At 40.4% G+C, this 18,815-nt stretch overlaps 1 long non-coding RNA gene across 2 annotated transcripts; it reads left to right on the forward strand.

Annotated features, from left to right (window-relative positions):
* The first annotated feature begins 7,446 nt into the window (after window positions 1-7,446).
* LOC115437671 (uncharacterized) lies at window positions 7,447-18,219 on the forward strand. Of its 2 annotated transcripts, XR_003937965.1 has the most exons (3): window positions 7,447-7,601; window positions 8,249-8,430; window positions 14,569-18,219. It is a non-coding gene; the product is annotated as an uncharacterized LOC115437671 (long non-coding RNA). The 2 variants fall into 2 exon arrangements; XR_003937966.1 differs by lacking the exon at window positions 8,249-8,430.
* Window positions 18,220-18,815: the final 596 nt, after the last annotated feature.

Consider the following 18,815-nt stretch of genomic DNA (forward strand, 5'->3'; position numbering starts at 1 on the left):
ATAGGTTGCTAATCTGCTCTAGTCATTTACATATGGCTTTTTATATTAGCGCAGCCATTTTTAATTTCCTGTGTTGTCAATATATTGCAGATGCCAGATTTAAGATTTTGAAATTTTAAATATTTGATATAGTTTGCTTGTATGTTTTCTCCTCCAAACACACAGAATATTTTATAGAGAAAAATTAAACTGATGACACATAGACTAATGTAAAGCAAATTATAAACTCTCGTTAAGTTGGTCTTTTGTTGTCTCCAGTTTTACTTCATGTTAGCATTATTATAAGGACAAGGAAAATGTATATTCTTTGTAATTTTACTCAAATCTACATACATTAACCTGCATCGCAGTCAGTGTGGGATATAAGTACATATATGTTATTTATTAATTTACTACAGTTTTAACATTGTTGTACATAGCTTGAGTATTTTCCATTCCATTTCCATTCCACTTTATACTTCCATTGCACCACATATCCAAAAGAAATACTGTAGTGTACTCTTTACTTCACTACAACACATTACATATTTAACATTAAAAAACCTGTTAAATGATTCATGACGTACAAGGATATGAGTACATCTGCCAATCCTCCAATGGAAAAAAGATTTATGAAGGGCTTAGGTGATGTGTTGACTTTTGTTTTATGGAAAAACTGCATTTTACATCATTTTGAACAGATATTATGATAATATAAATATATACAGGGTGGGGAAGCAAAATTTACAATGAACATTTAGTTGTTTTTTCTCAGCAGGCACTACGTCAATAATAATAATAATAATAATCATACTTAACACTATTATCCATACCTTTTCAGAAACTTTTGCCCATATGAGTAATCAGGAAAGCAAACGTCAAAGAGTGTGTGATTTGCTGAATGCACTCGTCACACCAAAGGAGATTTCAAAAATAGTTGGAGTGTCCATAAAGACTGTTTATAATGTAAAGAAGAGAATGACTATGAGCAAAACTATTACGAGAAAGTCTGGAAGATACTATTAAAGAAGAATGGGAGAAGTTGTCACCCGAATATTTGAGGAACACTTGCACAAGTTTCAGGAAGCGTGTGAAGGCAGTTATTGAGAAAGAAGGAGGACACATAGAATAAAAACATTTTCTGTTATGTAAATTTTCTTGTGGCAAATAAATTCTCATGACTTTCAATAAACTAATTGGTCATACACTGTCTTTCAATCCCTGCCTCAAAATATTGTAAATGTTGCTTCCCCACCCTGTATATACAATAAAGAAGCTCAAAGAACTGTAAAAACAATTTGCTTGGTGATGAAGTTAACAAACATTTCCTACAAATAATAGATGATCACGCTGTTGTCCAAGCCAACTGGTTAAGTCCTATAATGGTAGAGAAAACCCTGTGAAGATTCAATAAATGTGGAATAGCTGATACATTATACAATATGTCACTGCTTTCGTTTGAATACCAATTTAAGCACAACAACAAGCTGTGATTTTCTGCTGATTGTCAGATTATTTCTCTCACATGATAAAAAATCTTATTTCATAAAATATCAAATTATTCTTTCAGTGATCCAATAACATCATATAGTGAAAATCTATTGATGTTTTTCTGTGTGATACTGTATGATAAATATTTTATAACTTACTTTCCTGCATGTGGATCCTCTGTTTGTTGTTCTGTGTTAAACTGTGTGAAACAAATATACTCTTGTAGGATTAATAAATACAATGGATTTGAAATTACTTCATTCAGTATTTGGGTAAGAAAACCGAGAGAGCACAAAGCAGGCGAAAAAGAGAAGAGAGCAGTTAAATGGTTTAACAAATGAACAGAACAAAAAGAATAAATGGACCCAATCTGACTGCACTTGGCATTAAAATGGTTGCCCATCCAAAAACCCCTGCCCAATCTCCATGTCACTTTTGTCCATCTCCAAACCCTGCGGATGCTCTGCTTGTATAGCAGATGCACATAACCAAAGGATGTGAGGCATGAAAGCAATGGGAAATTCATTACATATTCCTACCCCCCTCCGTTCACCATAATCACCACAATTAGCAGACATCTGCAGTGACTCCAAAGCTGGGAGTGTATTCAGGCAATCAGAGCAGCTTCACCGACAGTACTGACTACAGCCCCCTCTGTGATGGGCCTCATCCTGAAGGGAAGGATTCCATTAGAAACTCAGTGATTAATTGAGACAGAGAATGTGCTTCTGGCATCGCACTGGAATGAAACCCAACAGGAGGCATCCATGATGGCAGAGTTGTGTGCAGTGCTGGTGGAGGTGGTCCGGACTTGGCAGGGGCTGTGCCATACTGTGGATGGTGTGAGATAAGGTGCGCACACTGCGGTTTGCAATTAACTGTATGAAAACAGTTAAAAGACAACAGCTATATGAAAGTTCTCTGACCCATCAAGTAAACAAAACCTGTGTGTGTCTAATTATTACACAGATTTTATTGCAGCATTTAGAGACAAAACAAAACAGTCATCGAAGGATTGGTATCGCTGCTTATTAACCCCTAGATTTAGTCTACATGTCTCTGCAGATAACTTTAACGTGAAGAAGAAAACAGATACTGAACCATCCCAGAAATGTTCCTTTATGAAGTGTTCAACTATCCTGTACTGTTAACACAAATGTTCCTGACTAGATAATTGTCAGAAGTGTTGAGTGGCCTACAATATGTACTCCATCTGTGGAAGATGACAGCATGTTGACAGCTCATTACTGAAGCAGTTGGAGATGTCACTCTAACCGAGCACAGTATGGTACAGCTATGGTTTAAGCCTCAGCCTAACACGTCGTCATGGAAATGTAGAGTCTTACATCGGACACTTTCCATTTGTGTTTAGTTTCGGGGCTGATTTGTGCAGCATAAAGTCATTAGAGTAAATCTCCCGTTGCTGATATCAGAGTGAGTTTATAGAGCAGTTATAAAGCTGTTGATGGATTCTCGGCGCCACTCTACACTGAAGCAGAAAGTGTTAAAGTATGTGGTTTTTGTTCATGTTTACAACCCACTAGTGTGTATATAATACATTTCCCCATATATTAGAGATTATATGTCCTTAAATGTAGTTTGTTAACTATTCCGTTACATTAGAACAAGTAGCATATATTAACTTTGGATTACCTCAACATAATCTGATGTTATTATTACATGTAACAGTATGAATGAATGAACGCTGCTATCCAAAGTGAACTGAAGCCAGAAGTCACTTAGTCGCTGAACAGATGTAAGGTATAAATATATGTAAACACAAAAGTATTGTACTGTTTTGTCAGGAAAAATTATGAAAATACAACCTTTATATATATATGTTGACAGAAAAATCAGTTACAATAGGACATTTTACACCAGGGGTCTCAAACATGCGGCCCAGGGGCCAAATGCGGCTCACCAAAGGTTCCAATGTGGCCCGTGGGATTGATTTGCAAAGTGCAAAAATTCCACAGTCAAGGGTGTCGAACTCATTTTAGTTTAAGGTTCCACATACAAACCAATATGATCTCAAGTTAAATAATAGCATAATAACCTACAAAAAAGAATGACTTCTTGGTTTGATGTGAAAAAAATAACATGACACTATGCCTATAAATAATGACAACATCAGATTTGTCTTCGTTTTAGTGCAAAAAATAACATTAAATTATGAAAATATTAATATTTACAAACTATCCCGTAACTATAAAATGTGAATAACCTGAACAAATATGAAGATCCTGAAATGTCTAAAGAAAATTAAGCACAATTTTAACAATTTTCTGCCTGCTACTAAGTGTTTAGTGTCTTTGTAGATCCGATCCATAATGCACATGTATAAATGATAAGTTGAGGCATAATATTGTTAAAATCGCACTTATTTTTGTTAAGAAACTTGAGTTTTTTTCAGGTTATTCACATCCTTTTTGTTTGGATAGTTCATAAAAGTAAGTATTTTCGTAATTTAATGGGTTTTTCTGCGCTAAAACAAAGGCAAAATTTGGAGTTGTCATTATTTAGAGGTTATTATGCTATTATTTTACTGGTCCGGCCCACTGGAGACCAAATCAGACTGAATGTGGCCCCTGAAAGAAAATAAGTTTGAGATCCCTGTTTTACACACTATTTATATAAAACTAAGCTCTGGCAGCAACCACTGGTCAAGTTTAGGGTTCTCAAGTAAAATTACTGACTTTGAGGGAAAATAATGACTCAAAACATCAAAAATACACCTTGAATCATGAAGATTAGTTAGATGATATTCATTTACAGATGCAGTGATTAATTACTTGATTTGTTTATACAGATATTTATTACGTTGAGTCAGATGTTCACGCCAACCGTTTCTAATAAGTCAGAAATACTACATTTCTAATTGTGTCAAATTTGGCAGTGATATTGAATGCACTTTTTTGCTGTTGGAACCTATCAACCTGTATTGGCCTTCATAAATCTACTACTGATGTGCCTCTTTTTATCTTTACTCCCCCCCAGTCAGCATATCCATGTGAGCCCCAGAAGGGTTACATTTGGGCTGCATATAAGGGTCCCATTTGGGTTTGTCCGCAGTTTCCATGGTGGCCCCACGTGTGTTTGCCCATATCAGAATCAGAGATCTGAATATATCATATTATTTATTCTTCACACTATTTATCCCATACTATTTATCTTTCATGTAATTTGCACTACTCCTCATGATTTTTGCACTACTTAAATTCTATGTTTTATAAATATCTTAGTTTGCAGTCCTTTTTATTTTTTAATATAAATAACTGCCTTTTACTGAATTTTGTTGTCTGTCTGTAAATTCTTGCACTGAACCTGAGCTCTACCTCAATTTCATTGTACTCGGTGCAATAATGATAAAGAGATTCTGATTCTGATTTCTGATTCTGATATGGGCAAACACATGTGGGGCCACCATGGTAACTGTGGACAAACCCACATGGGACCCTTACATGCAGCCCAGCTGTAACCCTTCTGGGGCCCACATGGACATGCTGGCTGAGCCATAGCTACAAGGTAGAGTAAAAATATCACTAAATAAAAATGAACATTATGTGAAATTACAGTTCTAAAGTATATATTGTTTTCCTCTTGTTGCCTTGCTAAGCTCTTTCATTTATATGGCATGAGAAAAGGCAGTTTTCAGCCTCTGTTTTTGCAAAAAATTGGTGAAAAATTCCAATCATGTAACTGATTAAATGAGCATTTAATTTTAGTGCACATTACCAACTCCATGCCATGTGTTGTGTGTAGACGGAGGCTACATTTATCACCTACTTATGGGAATTAGTGATAAAAAAAAAAAAAAGTAATCCCTTCAAGTGATTTAAGCACGTAGCTGTGCACTGATTACAACCCAACCTATTAAAGTTTTATGTAAGTACATAAGTAGCATGTGTTAAATTATTAATATGAAACCACTATGCATCCTACTCATCAACACTGTTAACACATAGGTGTGCAATTAAAAAGCTGCTATTCTCAATATCTTTGTATTAAAAATTGATTTAATTTTCTACTATGTGTATGTGAAAGTTGTTGTTTGTCGTGATGAACCTACAATTACCACCTGACTCTGCAGCTCTTCTCATCCCCATAGAGCACCGCAGTGCCTTTCAACTCATTGTTTGGGTTTTATGGCTCACAACTGTACTGTTTTAGTTCAGTCAGCTGAAGGATAAACCGCAGTCAAAAGGATTTTTCACAGTCTGGAAACCCAAAAGTTGGTTTCAACGACTGACGAATCAAGTAAAATTAAGTTAAGTAAGCTAAAACTTATAAGCCGTTTATAGAGGGTGCCATATCAGAGAGTGGGACCAAATTCTTTAAACCCATTGAGGACCATATGCCCCTTCAGTTTAAGAAGAAACATGAATTGCACCAAATATGAAATTACAGGGTTTTCACGATAACAGTCACACACAAAAACACCCACACGGTTAGATTTGTGAAAGAGCTGTGATTGAGGCTGCAGCTAAATTAAGAGGAAAGAGAGATTAGAAGCTTAGGGGAAATCAAGCCAAGGCTGTTGCTCTCATTTGGCTGTTTGAAATTAGACTCAATACTGAATAAATCTAGGTACTACTTCTCAGAGCATCATTCCCACCAGTTATGCAAATTAGCCTTCAGATTCACACAATAATCAGATGATGTGCTGCTTTGTTGAGATTTGCTCCGCCGGGGAGTGTGCTATTTTATCGGTTTACTGGAGAAAAGAGTGGAGCATCTTCCAGAAAGAGCTAATTTGTGGTCGACGGCCTCTTGACTGTCGTAAAATTGTAGAGTCACAATGAAATGGGTGTGATCCTTCACTTGGAGCTTCCTTCCTTCCAGTCCAAGGGTCTGGCCCTAATAAAGGCCTGTGTGGTGCAGAACAGACAGACCGCCTCTCCGCTGTGTGGAGAAATGTGTTCAATCACCATGGCTACCGGTCAGAAGAGCCCCCGCTGTGATTATTAGGATTTCTCTGTCTGCTCACACATCAGCCCTGTATGCAGGTAAACAACTCACACACTGCATCATGCATGTGAATCTGTGTGCACTGATGAGGCCTGTGGGTCAGAGGTGATGTAGTACTGTAATTACGCCTCTACAAAAGACTATTGAGATCTTTAATTCAAAGCATCACCTCTTGACAGTGTCTAAAATGGACTGGCCTGCACTCTTATGGTAGCACACACAGCCTCCCAACAGTAGCACTGATGTGAGAAGGGGAACATGAGAAAGCTTTGAGCATTATTGATTCAGCCGAGTACTCTCAGAGCGAGTACCAGTGGATCTGAAGAGAGAATTATCCATGCACCATTTCCTTCCCTACTCCTGTGTGGAAAATTCTGCAGTTCCAGCTTTCTCATAGCCTACATACAGCAGAAACACACACACAAAAGGGAGCCCATGCACACTGTTATGCAGAAATATACATATGCACGCTGCAAAAAACAGAGTTGTTTCATTATTTATAATAGTCTGGAAAGCATGGTACTTTTAATTTTTGCCTTTAAAATGACAAAAACAAGTAGAAACTGTTTTTTTTTTTTTTTTTTCCCATTTTGCAATAAGTACCTTAATATTACAGGAGTATTACATTAATCCTACAGCCTATATTAAGCGCACAGAAGTCATATATTTATATAATTATTTGTACATTTGACAGTCAGTTTATATAAAGAGATTATCAGACGCCATAAATTGTAGCGGACATCCACCAATGAAATCTGAATTTCTGAGAGACACAGGGCATTGTCTGCATATGCCGCTTTGCCCCGAGTATCCACCCTCCTCCACTCCCCACCCGGTTTCTCCTGAATAATACACGACAAGGCCCCCTCCCCTGCCGCCCCGGTGTCCAATGGCAGAAGCCCATTTTATCAAGCTATCTCCTGTGAGCCAATCCCGGTCCTCCCGGTGATCCCAGTAAACCGGATGCCCTCCCTTCTGCCTCTCAAACAGACGTAATTCCGTGGATCACAGAGACGGGCGCACAGTCGGTGTGGAGTTGGTAACGGATGGCGGTGATGAGAGTTAAAATATTCACTGTGGACAAACTTGCATCGCATCATCAACACGACGTGACTGAGAATCCTACTGTTTTACAAGCAGGGGATGATGGGGAAAAAAAATATGTAAGTATACCATAATGTAAAATTCAGTAACTGTATATAAATATAGAGGCAGTGATGTTTAATCCAATGCGATCCGTGCGTAACGGTCGAAGAAATCAGGAATATGTGATATTTATTGAAAGAAATTCTTTATTTTTGTGTGTGTTTTCTATCCACATGGTTGGTTTTTAATGAATGAATGTGAAACTAAGAGAATATGTGCCGTAAAGGGATTTGCGTTGGCGCTCACTATCATTCGGCTTCACGTCTCCAAAATGAGCGCATGTAAATTTCTCCAACATGCCAGCGGTCCAAAAAAACCCTAGTCATTTCATAAGGACATCCGTGTGACCAGAGTAAAACGGGATTTGCCATGGATCGTGTAGGATGAAGGATTTTTTTTTTTTTTTTTTTTTGCACAATTCAACTTTTATGTCGCTGTACACAACCGCACCGGTGACTGGAACACAGTGTACAGATCCATGCTGTGTCCGTTGCTTTTGAAAGTTTTACCCATATGTTAAAACAGTCGGAGGAGCCTAAGGGGATCCAGGTAGACACCTCCCAAACAATATAACTTTGATTCATTTCAGTCACCAGACAGTCTCCTGTTCCTATTGGGCCTGAAAGTCGGCGAACACTGATAAATGGTGGCTATTATTTTTCAGCTGAACAATGCGCACCGGCTTTGTGTGGACCATCTGTCATTGTATCGACATTACAGCAGCCCTCCTACTCCAAAGAATCCGAGTGAGACACCTGAAGAGCAGAAAACAGGCACCGATCGTTCAGAGCCGCCACCCGTCTAACGTCAAGCCGTGACTCATGATGTGACCGTCTGTGTGGATGGGTGCGTAACGTAGCCACATAATAGGCACTTGAACAATATGGTGCAATTAAAATGTTTTATGTTACGTGAAGATATCCGGTGATCATAAGGCGTGCGTGGCTGTTGTCTGTTTTAAAGGTGAATGATAATAGTGAAAAGGAAACTACAAGCCCGGCTTTTACGCATCCTGAATTCTCGGAAACAGTCTTTGCGCATCTGACTTCCTCCCGCAACTGAGGCCTCCAGCACATGGCAAAAACCGCCAGACTGCCATTTTCAGGGTGGGCACTCTACTCTGAGAGGATACACACTGGCCAAATAAACTAATTTCATCTTGTACAATACAGATGTCGTTTTGGAGCGCAGTGACCTGATGTACGTGGCACTCAGATTTGACCCTCCATGTAGTTAAATGCAGCTGAGACAGGCTTTTTTAAAGGAGACTGGAGAAACTGCCATGCTTAGTTTCCCAGTGTGCAGTGCCAAGCACTAATATGCCTTAAGGTTAATGAGGCAGTCTCCATAAATTCTTCTGCCATCTGGATATAGTAGGTCTAGACGCTTAGTGCAGCATTACATTTTACTGGCTATGGATTGTACACAGGGTGCCTTAATGATAAACGAAATCTATGGCGTTTTATTGAAAAACAAACTTACCTAATGCTGACATGGTGTGTAAAAGTATTTAAGGGCTTGTTCTTTTCCTAAAGCTAGTGGGGAAAATTTTGTCTTAGAGTGATCTCACAGTAGAGATGCATAATGAATAAATAGCACTGATAGATACTGATGTGATCTGTTGTGATAGCTGGACTTGCATCCCTGTCAGGGCTGAGTTGCAGATAATTCACTTTGCATTTGTCCCTCGTGGAAGCAGCTCCCTCACAGGAAAGAGGAGTAAATGTCCGAGTAAAGGGCTTTAATTTGGTTTTGAGTTATCTGGGTAGAATGAGTGAAGCAAAGCCACTGTCTTCCAGACACTATAATGTGGGCAGAGGTGGCTGGATCTTATCTTCTGCTGGAACTATGATCATCATTCCTCTGTAGCTCATTATCATTATCATGTGATGAGTTTCATCAGCTGTAACCAGCAATTATGTAGAGAAGTAACCTGCTATCACGGCAGACAGGCTCTCAACAACAGATCCCTGTTGTTTTTCTTTTTTTTTTTTTTTTTTGTAAATTCACTTATCTGTTTTGTAACAGAGTTTTGCTTGAACAAATTAAATACAAAAAAAAAAACTTTTTTTAGTCTGTGAAAATGTGATGTCATTAGCATCAGGGAGTCTCATCACACTTCTCCCACTATCACAAGCCTCCCAGCAGACACACAGTTCTCTCCCTGCTGCCATCCATCACTGAACAAACAAATGAGAACGAAGAAAAATCCTTCTCCACTCACTTTGCCCTCATTCTTCGCAGTCATTACAATATGTGCAAACTTTTATCTTTAATTCATTATTTCTTAGTCATCTGGAAAACATTAAAGCCTAGATGCCCAGTGGATGCACTGGATAATGACCCACATTTACAGAAGAGGAGTAAGACATGATGTCAGTGTTGTTTTTGTCTTTCTTTACCGCAGACTTCAACTGTATAACTACGAACCCAAAGCAGTAATCTTACAGTATAACAACTGTCTAGCAGATTGACTTGGCCTCTGTTCATGTTTCATTCTATATGTAAATTAAGTTTAGGGTCGAATGAGATCATAATAGCAGCAGAAACCTGTATCCATATGTGTTTGTGCCTCCCTATGTGTGTGATGTTGCAGTGTTGGGTAAATGGAAAAGGTTAGCTAATGGACACCCCTGCACCCCGCCTCAGGCATCACTGCATACTGCCTGTCTCGATGAGTGAATGACCTCTGACCTCTTGTCTAGCCACAGGCTCAGGTCAAACCAGGTGCTTTTCAAAAGCCCATCGGCCCGTTTCGTAGCACATGACATTTAACCTCCTTTACTTTAGGTCTAAACGAGCTTTTTTGGTACGTCAAGAAACCCTTACGCTCTGTTCATGTGTGTAAAACATTCAGATAAATTATTTATGGTTGGTTGTCTTTGTTAGGCTTTAGGGAAACATTGCAGTTATTAGAAAGGCTCGTCAGGTCACTGCGGTTCACGACGAGGGCTCTTAACCACTCAACTACCAGTACTAATTTGATTTTAGCTGCCCTGCTTATTAAAGTCAGGTCTGCCTCGGGAGCTCCTTTTACCTTGAGGTTCACACTGCAATTTAGCAACATCCTAGATATGAGAAATAAATATTCCAGCGGGCTGCTTTTAGTCTTCATTCTCAACTCATTTATAGGACGGTGCAGCCTTTGTGGCCGCTTTAATCAGGAACCTTCATAGTAATGAGACAAAAACACTGCATTAGTCCAGATCTTGTCGCAGCTGAGAGAAACAGCCTGTCTCAATTCTGTCACAACATGCTATCTATTGTATAGCTGTGCAAGAAACTCCCCATGGAAATTTTGGAATCTTTCCCATTGTTCCTAAAGGAAAGGGGGCTTTCATATGGAAGTGGGGAACGCCAGGAAATGACAGGCATTCTTTGTGGACTATTTGAAAATAAACTTGTGGGTCCTCGCTTCCCTCTCAACAGCTAAGCAAAACTAGAAATGAGGAGAGGATTACGGTCTTAACAATCCCTCAATGGCATTTTCACTTTCTTATGTTTCCTACTGCAATTTGTCCCAAAAGTATATTTTCTTATTCAGTGTGCTGGAGACATGCCATCAGAGTTTGAGCTAAAGAGCTTTTGTTGAGGGCTTTTCACTCTTTTTCTACAGTTTCTTGAATGGCTGTATTCTTATTTTCTCCTTATTTGTCCTTATTTTGCCTTATCTTTCCCTCTAGCTTTAAACACAACCCTGCTGCTTGAGCTCTGCTTTATGAGGTGTGACAGTGAGGTCTGGCTGCCGAGGCAGGCCGTGTGGACTGGAATGTAAAGCTTTATATTCAGTCGGCTGCGGTTGGTTTGGGGAGGACTTAAACTCACTTCACCCCTATACAGTACTGCGTATACAGGAACTGCTTTCATTCTGCTGAGCTGGCATGAAAGTGCAAAATTGGAAGGACGAAAAAAAAACACTGGCTTCCTTAACTTCTTTAATTGCACACATGCAGTTGCTACCTTTAATAAGAAGGAAAGGTACTGATAGAAAGCTGAAGGAAAAGAAAAACAGGTGGTCATGCACTAAATATGGAAACTCAAATGTAACATGTCTTTCTATAATTTCACAAGTTATCACCTTACATATACTCTGGTACCAGGTGTTCATGGTATTCCGCAGCTTTGTGCAAATTCCTGCTCCTTCCTTTTGACATCTAATAACTGGTTTTATTTAAGCGGCTCTTCTGTCTCAGCTGGTCAGTCCCACCATACCTCAGATTCAAACTCGCACCTTATCCCCCCTCCTCCTCCTCCTTCTCCTCCTCCTCTTGTTGTTTTTCCCACCAGGCCAGTGGTAGTTCCCAGGTATTTGACCAGTGTAGCGTAGCCAGGAGGCTGGTTGTTCTGTCCTCTGTGAGACAAAGGCAGCGTGCCTCAAGGAGAGGGATGAAAGGAAACTGGGCTGTGCAGCCACTCCTTTTTACAATGGGAAACCTCCTCCATGAGGTTGTAGAGCAAATAACCACCTTCTCTTTTCCTTTTTTAACAAGCGCCGAGATTCAGTGGGTCTCTATCTTTTTGTAGTTGGCGGAGGTGTGCGGTTTATATATGTAGAGATGTGAGTTTGCATGTACATGAAAAGAAATATAAGTGCTCTTCAGTAGAATGTTTTTAGGCTTCTTCTCTTTACACCTGCTGGGTTTGAGCTGACAGATGGTGCGTCTGTTGTTAAATCCCTTTATCAAGGTTTGTTTTGGTTGAATTTGAACTGTAAAGAGAGGTTAGAAATCGAGGGGATAAAGTATAAAAGAAACCTTAGAGTGGAGTAAATGTGCAGTGAAGTTATACTAGTTGGGCTAAAGTAACTTTTTAGAAATGGTACTTTAGGTTTTTTGCCACTACAAATATTTCAGGAAAACGGAAATGTGTCTCTGTAAGTGCTTTTTCATAATCTTCAATGAGCAGGTGGCACATAGATACTCTGGAATATTTACCATAGTTGTTTAGTACATAAAATCTTATAATATAGTGTCTAATTTGTAATGATAGAGACTCAAGTAGTCCTACAAGTTGAAATGTTTACAAGAACCTCAAGGAGCCACTTCTATTTCCATTTTTAATCACACACTTAACGTTCACTGAAATATTTGCACTGAAATGCAGCACAACTAGCACTGACTGAATTATTACATGCAGTTCAGTTCAGTTATGCGCATATACTATTTTTTTCTGGGTCTGTGCCACATATCTGTCTGGTCTTACCCAGTGGCGCTCAGGGTAGTGTTATCATCTCGGGTGGTAGTCAGGGGGAGGGAGCAGAAGCCCCAGGAGTCTTTTATGGCTCCAGCTCCAGAGACAACCTGTTCTCAGGCACTTCTCTTCTGGCACTTTTTTATGACATCATAAATTCCTCCATTTCCTCTGACCAGCCCTAGGTGGGTATAAAGGACATACCTGGCCAGTAATTGTCTGTCTGGCCCTCTCATCTGTCAGTTTCCTTCTACTGCTGGTGACTTCCTCCCAAGCCAGACTCTCAGACTGCCTGAAGATACAGAAACCTCTTAGATCTGGACTGTGGACCAATAAAAACACTGGTTTATTTGATGAACGCAGGGACAAAAAAGGTTTCTGCAGAGTGTAGTTTTCCTAGATGACTTTTACTGCATCTTTGTTTGTCGTTTTGGTCAGACAGGACAGTCCGACTGGCACCCGTATAAGAGTTGTTTTTGTGTACACGTGCACTTCAGGCCAACAACAACAGTCCACTCTCAGACCTGTTGATACCTTTTGTTTGTTGAAGTCTAAGGATGAAGAGCAGAAAAGAAAGGATTAGGGGAAAAGAGAAGAGGTTTTGGGCATAAAGGAGAAACCCTTAGAAACATTCAGTGTTCACATACATCTGATGCTTGGCTGGGGCTCCTTAGGGAGGCTGGAACAATACACGCACCAGCATGACAACATTCCTTGGGGTTAGAAAGGCCAGAGGTCACCCAACGACCCCACCCTGTCAATCAGTCCCAAGGCACAAACTCTGCACCTTTGTTTTTGGTTTATGTCTTCGCACTTGTTGAACAGACTCTGCACCGTGTGTTACAATGTGCCCTTTGCTCTCTAATAGACTAGATTGGCAAGGAACACTATTACTATTTTTAATGTCCATTTAGTGAGCTTTGGTTGAATGTTGAGTAGAGTTATTATATTTTATGTCAGTGTTATAAAAACTGGCTCCAAAAAGAATATAGTGCAATGTTTTACAGCAGGATCTTAAAATAAGGAGGAGAAAAAGTAAATACATTTGCCAGGAGCTTCTAAAATAGTTAGATTTCTCAGACAGGTTTGCCTAGCAATAGTGTATTTTTAAAATAATGTGTGCGGCCTGTGTCACAGATATTATTGCAGCCAGATGTTTGGCAAGCCCAGATCTGAATCTGGTAGGAAAATCACCACAATGCAGCTAATGTGTAACTATTGTATATTTTTTTAGATGGCTTTTTTATATAACTGGCAAACAAAGCATTGAGGATTAACCTGATGTGAGCACTTTTACCCCTCAAAATCCCGTTTTTTTCCATATGAGCAATCTGGTTTAATTTTTTTTCTTTGTGAATACCACAGCACACTTCAAATAGAGTCTGAAGGCTGCCATTAAAGCAGAGCATATGCATGTGTAGGCATGGAGTGGCGTGTGAGGCCCCTACAGGCAGACTGCAGGTCTGTTAGTCATTATGAGTCTATGTACAGTATACACTGGAGTGGACATGAAGCTACATTAAAGACTCGCCCACGGCCACCAGACCACCCCAGAGACACACCACTGGCACTTCCTCCACCACTTCCATCACTCTGCCTCAGGGGAAGTGCATTTTGGGATTTCCGGAGGATGCACTAAACATTAATCTCGTCTTGATTAGGAAACTTTGCAGTGAACCCTTCGTTTATTTCAGATCCGCAGTAGATGTTCATATTCTTTTCTGTTTTTCTACTCTGAGTCTTTTGCCTCTAATCGTGTTGTCTTGTGTTTTTTTTTGTCTCCCTTTACTGTAGGTGCTTGACACTGATGTTTGTGCCTTTATGATGATGAGTCCATCAGGTACGCTGCATTTACATGTTAAATCGCATTCATAAATTACCAAATACGACCAGTCTAGTTCCTCTGTCACTGAACATTCACTGTGTGCCATATTGTTTTGTTGTGTTTCTTGGCGGAGTGGCATCACAGAAAGATGACTGCGAACCTCCTGAATTTTATCATGCACACTAAATCCGCTTACAGTAGAGGAAGGAGACATCGCTCTTTATTGGCCCACAGTTAGAAATGAAAGCCTATCTGCCTGCAGCTGTGGAGGAGCTCCAAAGATGGGGACATTTATTGTCAGGAACAAATAGAGCCTTTTTATTTTGTCTAGCAGCTGACGCCTCTCCCCACCCACTCCTCCAAAACCGCTTTTGTCAGTAATGTAGAGTGGCCTGCTCAGACAAGAGCGAGAGACCATGAGAGTTTCATAGCAGAAAAATAAAGTGTGGGGTTTGCTGTGATAGGCTCGGGGAGGAAAGGCCCGGCTGTTTGCCATATGGTGTAATTATCTGCTATTTCAAAAGATTATCTCCCTCCATCAATATAGTGTTTAAATGTGTATATGTGTAAATGTGTGTGTGCGTGTCTGTGTGATTTGATCTCTGGTTTGTACCCCTGCTGTAATGTTGAGACTCTATGACCTGCAACTTGGCCCCCCATTTAAGCTGGGTTAGCTATGATCCCCCGCCCCAACCTCAGTCCTCCCCCCTCCGTGATCCCTCCCTCAACATACACGCACACATACACATAAACGCAGAGTCTCAACACAAAAGAAATATTCAGCTGTAGAGAGGGGGTCCCTCAGAGGGCGCGACATTGAACTGGGGGGGGGATTAAGAAGAAATGGCTGGCTGACACTGGGGTTGCCATGGCAAAGCCTTCTTTTCTCCTCTCCCTCGACCCTCCGCCTATTTTTCATTTTAGGCCTCATTGTGGGGTGAGGTGTAAGTGTGTATATGTGTGTGTGTGTTGTTTTGGAGGGGGGGGCAGTTTCGTGATAAAGTTTAGCTTATTCACTAAGAGGCTTTAAATATTTTACTTCAACATCAGAGTTTATTTGTCCTCCTACATTAATTTTTCAATCATCATACCAGTTAATTTGTGTATTTCTGCATATCTATAGAGGACTGCATACCATAAGAGGATACAAAGGCAATAAAACAGCTCAAGACAAAACCTCTGCTTGTTTTATGAGTTTGGGAATTGTAGCCGCGTTAATATGACGCATTACTCATCTATTGTGTTATCGTGGTCGCCTGACATCGGCTTCCCACCCCAGCAGGGTAATGGATGCAGGTCTAGCCTCCTCAATGACATCAGCACCCACAGCCGATGAAACACAGCGTGAATGACCATAGATCAGCGTCTACCATCCTGACGTCAGCCGCGGTCTGTGCTGCTGCGTAGTGACACTGTCCGTAGTTGTTCCCCAGCTATGGCCTGTCTATGACAATGGGAGCTCTCAGCCTGTGGCCGGGTGATGGCTGTGTAGAAAAAGCTTAGCTGCACAGTAGGACATCACAGTATTGTTCTCCGGGTTTCAAGCATAAGAGAACTGTGGCAGAATCGACGATAGTCCTGTCGTATTGTTCTGAGCGCTGTCACAACAAAGACAGTTTATCTGCAGACCTTTAAAGCAATATACATTTAATTTAAACAGTGCTTTTAGTTAAAAAAAATATTCATGTATTTTAATATTTACCTTTTGTATTGCAGATTATTTTGTGAACTCTGAAATTTCCACTTCTGTCAATGTGAATGTGATGGTTTTGTTGTGGTACTGCTGTGCTAAGGTGAAGGCAGACTCCTATATAAAAGTAAATGGATAAAAAAAACATCATGGTTACATACCACTAGACTTTTGTTGCAAAAAAAAAAAAAAGTAAATAAAGCCTTTTATTTTCTGAAGCATTGAGTCTCATGATGCTTTACAAAACACTATAAATAACAATGCTAATAACTTCACCTGTTTCGGATGCTGTTATGTGTGTTTTGAAGTGAAGATGAAAAGGCTCTAGTTTCTGCTTTAATCAAGAGGTGGTAATGCAACAAAGCAGCCTCTCTCAATTTCCTCTCTAGCTTAAATACACTTGAAAATATAAAAATAGTTTTTATGTAACACAGGCGTCTTTGCCCTGTGGACAGTGGACTCATTCTGCCACTGTCCTGTGTCATTCTGTTCCTCTGCTGAGTGACCTAACCTCTGAGGTTTGAGCTGCATCTTCAGCTCTGTCCCTGTCCTCTGTGTGTCTGACCATCCGTCCTCCCTCTTTTACACCCTGCCTCGTCTGTCAGTTCAGCTCACAGTTACAGCCGCTGTCTGTCCCGCCCGCCCGCCTGCCCGTCTCCCTGCCTGCCTCGGTGAACATTCAACGCTGTCGGTGAGTTTAGTATGGATCACATAAAAACCATCGACCGTTGACTGTGCCCCGTGGTGGGCTCCGACCACATCAGACATGAACAAAAATGCAGAGTGTGATGGACAAAAGGACAAGTGGGTGCAGAGAAGAAGACGTGCACACATACATACACAAAAGTGACACTCTGTTTCCACTGTACCCAAAGACCAAAGGTCACAATCAACATTCATTGCTGTCGCTGGGTTGGACTGTGTAGAAAAGCTCACTGAACAATGAGTGCAACTGTGGCCCAGATCTGCCTGACTTGCGTCTCAGCCAATCAGCCGACCGGATGTGAAACACTCTGATTTCTTTATTTATATAGTTCTTGTTTTTCACTTCTATTTTCTCCTCTCTTCCTCCCTCCCCGGTGCTGGGAGTCTTCAGGGGAAGAAAGAAAGAGAGATAGAGACACAAATAGACTACTGGCTGCTTGCTTGTCCTCATCCTCCTCTCCTCTCCTCTAATTGGTGGTTATGTGTGCAGCAAGGGGGAAGGAAGTGGAGTGAATGTGTAATCATTTGGAGTCTCTTCTCCTTTAGATGTTTCATCCCTCTCTTTTTTGTTTGTCTAATTATATACTGTGTTCAGTTAACTCTGTGTTAACTGTGTCTGTGTGTTGGCAAGAATGAATGAGTGACAAGAAGAAGGAGAACAAGGGAAACAAAAACAAAAAAGATTGGAAGATTAGAGCACCCATAAAATTATTACCTAGTTATTAGTGTATTTTGTATGATATTCCTGTTGGTGCAGCTGCAAATGTGTCAGGACAAAAGCCAATTGCAAATGCGGGAGTATTGTTTTCACCTTTCTGACTGAGTCTCATTATTTGTGTTTGAGTTTCATGAGCGTCTGTCTTGTTTCCTGCCTGTGTCTAAGTGTGTGTTTGTGTGCACGTATACCATGATAGAGGACCTGTCTGCTGATCTCAAAGTGCAATGTGTTATTGCCTTCTATACTAAAGTCTGCTCCCTCGTGGGAGAACGTGGTCTATAACCTTGTCTTCTTTCAGACAGTCTGGGACCGGCCACGCGGCTGCCATTTCTCATTGCGCCCTTCTGTAACAACTCTCCAACATTGTGTCCTGTAAGAATAATTCATGTAAACACACAGGTCCCACAGCTGATACATTTAGAAGAATGTGTATTGTTTCCTCATGAAGTAAGTACTCATTTGCTGCAGTTGTTTGAAGGATTAATTCAATAAAGTTTCAAATCCACTGCATTAGTGTCAAGTGTAATTATTCGGTGTGTGAAATACCGATCTGTTGGACTGATAGTCAATCATCTGTCTTTGAACTCCATCACCCTGTTTCATCACAGTATGTACTCCCTCTGCCGTTTAGTAACCAAACCTCCTGTCATGTCCCTTTCTCCCCAGTCTCTCTGTATTATTCATAGAAAAGCACTCTGTTCACTGGTGCAGAACAGTGGAGGTGATGTAATAGTGGCTGGGAGCGTGGCTCTGGACTGCCATTTGGGACAGATTCATGTGACGGGAGAAAAGCCTCAGTTTGTTCAGCTCCGTTGGTGTTGACGACAACTAACTGGACATCTAACACATCTGTGATATAATTTGGAAAAACTTACTATAAGAAAGACCCCAAAATGACCTGTGATGCAGCTCAGTGAGCACACATTCAGGGAATAAAAGACAAAGCGTGGAGGTGCATCTTAATTCCATTTGATTAAGCAACATATCCAGCACTGAACATTTCCAAACTGGTAAAAACATTTTTTTTCTTGCCACTAAATTCAGTAAACAGAAGAAATTATGGCAATTTCCACACTTCTTCAAAATGGTACTATCTCCATCTA

The sequence above is a fragment of the Sphaeramia orbicularis genome, chromosome 17, assembly GCF_902148855.1.
Source record: "Sphaeramia orbicularis chromosome 17, fSphaOr1.1, whole genome shotgun sequence".
In the NCBI taxonomy this organism is placed as follows: Eukaryota; Metazoa; Chordata; class Actinopteri; order Kurtiformes; family Apogonidae; genus Sphaeramia; species Sphaeramia orbicularis.